Below are 4348 nucleotides of genomic sequence, written 5' to 3'. Positions count from 1 at the left end.
TGCTTGCCCCACAAGCATGAGGACTTAAGTTTAGATAACCAGAAGTGAAGTCAGTAACCCTGTGCAGCAGGGGAGTCCCATTGTCTCAGCAGTGAGGAAGAGGAAACAGGAGAGTTTCTGGAGGTTATTAGCTAGCACTCACTGACGTTAGTTCAGTGGCCTTGTCTGTAAATCTTGGTTGACCTTTGGAGAAAGATTCCTGACATTAACCTCTGGCATGTACAAACAGAGACACTCACCTGTGTATGCACACCATGCTCACACTATCAGATCAGTCCTAAGTTTTCACATATATGCCTATTTACCACTATGTAAAATTTAAATTTACACCATGGATACTGATGTTATTTCCTCATATATTTCCTATATTTTATAACTACTTATTTTCTACCTTAATAAATAAAAATAATAACTTTGCCCTTAAATTCTATTTGGTGGATATTCTGTTTATTACATCATCCCCCTCTCTTTTTTCAATGGAGTCTTTCTAAGTAGCTCTGGCTGTCTACGTAGATCAGGCTAGACTTGAAGTAACAGAAAGCTGCCTGTGTCTGTCTCCTGAGTACTAGGATTAAAGGCAGGCTCCAATATCCCAGACAGTTTTATCTCATTTCTATATTATGATTCATTGTAGCTTTTACTTTTACTCTAGAAATAAAACTGTATGTCTTTTTAAGTATAAGTGGAAATCCCATGTATTTTATGACATTTTTCAATGAATATGCAAAGGAATTCAGTTATTGATTATCCTAGATTTTCTATAGGTGGTTTATTTTAATTTAAAGTTTACTTAATTTAGTAGTAGGACAAGTAACCTCAATTTTAATTCCAGTATATTCTCTGCAGTATATGCTGATCCTGTTTCATGACATCTCTTTAACAGCCTGTTTTACTGAAGTGACTGGCATTTCCCACCCTTCACTTGAAGCTAGAACTGTTACTTTCATTGCAGAATACATCTAAAAGCGCATAACTTCTGTATTCAGTTAAAGCTCTGTGGCTCAAAATGTCCTTTGATAGAAAGCTGACAGCTTTTTATTGTCTCATTGTTTCCAACTGCCTGCTAAGCATATTCTTACTGCTTTATTTTTACCCTGTTTAAAAGAGTTTCAGATTTTTCTCACAATTAGAGCATAAGGTTGTATTTGCTTTATACACACATTTGAAGATCTCAGGTTTGTCTCTTTAGTTAACATATTTGTTAAGCCCATTTAAAGTTATTGACATAGTAGCTTCGTTTAGTTTTAAATATACCATATTATCTTATTTTCTAATTACTGTTTACACTTACCATTTTCATAATTTTATTTATATGTACTTCAATGGTTATTTTATTATTTAGTTTACAAAGGTTTGCATTTTCTTGTTGTCAGGGACTATTCTGACAGTAATTCTTTTTTAAAATTATTTACTTACTGTCAGTGTCTATGCATATCTGAGTGTTCACTCTGGGCATGCAGATGTTTTATAGTCAAGATTCCATCTTACTTCCTGGAACTCAGGCAACAGGCACGTATGGAAAGCTTGACGTGGGTATTATAAATCCAACTTCACAAGTTTGCAAGGGCATCAAGTCCTCTTAACCTTTAGCAAACTCTCCTATCCCTGTTTATTTGACTGTTAAATAATTTTCCATACTAAATACTGTGTTCTTTCTTGTTACTGTCCATAGCATCTTTTGACTAGCTTCTACCATAGATCAAGCAATAAACAATTAATGCTGTATTTTCCATTATCTCTCTCAGTTCTGGTTGTACCTTCTCATTTGCACAAAGTATACATATTTGCAAAGATGTATTTACCTCATGTCCTCAATAATCTGATACTTTTTTAAAACATATAAGCTGACCACCATCAAAGCTTTTGTTGTCATTTGTAAAATGAAGTGCTTTGACATTTGCATCTTTTAATGTTAAACATTGTTTATACTTAATTAATAATGGTATTGGAATAGCACATTCAAAAGAGCAGTTCACATATTGTAGTTTAAATATACTCTCATGTGATTTTTAACTGTTCAGAGCATCCCATTACCCCTGTAACTCCAGCAGACATTCTCTGTAAATCCGTAGTCCTTCCCATTCTATGGAAGCAGTTAGTCTAACTGCAAATCTTCACCTATCCCTCCTGCCCTTCAAATTCACTCTCCAGTCTCATCCCTAGATCTATCAGAATACCTGGTGCAGTCTCTCCCTCCTCTCTGACCCCCATCACTGACGGATCATGAACTTTCTCTTCCAAATTTCCGTTCCCCACTTACCCCATACTAAAAGCTTTCAGCACCATCAGGCATTCCCTGGAAACACATTTGCTGAACAAAATAGGGAACCAGGTAAACTTACTGCAGATCTCCATCTCTCCTTGGTCTACAAATAGAATCACTGAGTTTCATCCCCACCTAGGGAGAAAACCATTTGCACTGCATGCCCTACAACTTGATTCTCCACTCATTCTGTTATCACAGCCCCCACCTATGAGGCCTTTCCTGGGAACTATCCAGCCAAGCCTGCCAAAGGAGAGATTAGCCATCAAAGCAGATAGGCAAGCTATAGATCTGTATTCCTCTACCGCTCATCAATATCCATCCATCCACCAGTCTTTTGTTAAATTGGTTATTTTATTTGTTTACATTTCAAATATTATCCCCCTTCTCAGTTTCCCCTTTGCAAACCCCCGTCCTCTATTCCTTGCTTCTTTGTGGGTGCTCTCCCATCCAACCGTACACTATCACCACACTGCCCTAGCATTCCCCTACACTGGGGCATTTAGCCTTCACAGGACAAAGGGCCTCCCTTCCCACTGATGCCAGATAAGGTCAAATGGATCAAGGACCTCCGAATAAAATAAGATACACTGAATCTAATAAAAGAGAAAGTTGGAAAGAGCTGCGAACATTGGCACAGGGGAAAACTTCCTGAATAGAACACTAATGGCTCAGGCTCTAAGAGCAACTACAGAGAAATGGGTTCTCTTAAAATTAAAAAGTTTTGGTAAGGTAATGGACACTGCCATCAGGACAAAACAGTTTTTATTAATATTGCAAAGATCCTTCAAGAAAAAAATGAATAAATCTTTAAGGATATATATGAAAACACAAACAGTAGAAGAAATGAATAAGACATTTCAGGGTCAGAAAATAAAAATATAATCAATTAAAAATGAGGAAATTCTGGAAATGAAATATTTATAAACATGAGAAGAAATGTTAGAATTAATCTTTAACAATAGAATACAAGAGAGCAAAGTTGAATCTCAAGCATTAAAGAAAAAATGGATAGTTTGGTTGAAGAAAATGTTAACTCTAAAATCATCCTGTCACAAAACATCAAGAGATTTGTGGATACAATGAAAAACAAATTTAAGAATAATAGGAATAAAAGAAGGAGAAGAAACTTTGCTTAAAAAGTACAGAAAATATTTTCAACAAAATCAAAAGATAATATCTGTAAAGAAAAAGTTGCTAATCAAGGTACAAGAAGTATTAAGAACATCCAATTTTAATATCTGAAAAAACAGACTTCAAACACAGCAAACCATAAAAAAATATGAAATGATACTACATACTCATCAAAAGAAATCTACCAAGAGGTTATAGCAAATTTCCACATCTATGCACCAAACACAAGAGCATTCAAGTTTATAAAAGAAATACTATGGCATAAATCACACATTTATTTGCGTACATTTGTGCTGGAAGCCTTCAATTCATTACTTTCACCAACAGACAGGTTATCCAGACAAAGTGAAAAACAGAGAATTAATGGCGTTCACTGAAATTATCAATCAAATGGACCTAACAGATATTTATGAAACATCTCACTAAAACACATAGGAATATACCTTATTCTCAGTACCTCATAGCATTGTCAACAATATTCATAAACCCTTATCTGAATTAACTAAATGACACAGACAGAATAGCAAATTAACAAGGGATAACATAGCAGACAATAAACATATACAGAGAATTTCAGAGACATTTCCTTAAATCCTGTACTCCTGAAATATAAATGGTTATATGGGTGGGCTGAGCGGAGGGAAAACAGAAATGAGAAGATTAGGTGTGACAGCAGGTCCATTGCTGAAGACAATGGTCACACAGCTATTGAAAATAGTGAGATAGAGCTGGAGCCTACATAGAACTTTCACCTCTCTTGTCTTTTTTATGGGAAGCCACACTGCAGGCTAACAAAAGAGAAATGTTAACACCAAGGCAGCTGAAAACAAGCAAGCAAGCAAACAAACAAACAAACCAGCGATGTACCATCTACCCTGCCTGTAAATATGCAATGGTAGCAGAAAGCTATTGGGAGTAACCAACCAATGTCTGATTTGATTTAAAGGTCCA

Source organism: Rattus rattus, chromosome 3, assembly GCF_011064425.1.
Source record: "Rattus rattus isolate New Zealand chromosome 3, Rrattus_CSIRO_v1, whole genome shotgun sequence".
NCBI classification, from domain to species: domain Eukaryota; kingdom Metazoa; phylum Chordata; class Mammalia; order Rodentia; family Muridae; genus Rattus; species Rattus rattus.
Note: the sequence above shows the minus strand (reverse complement) of the source record.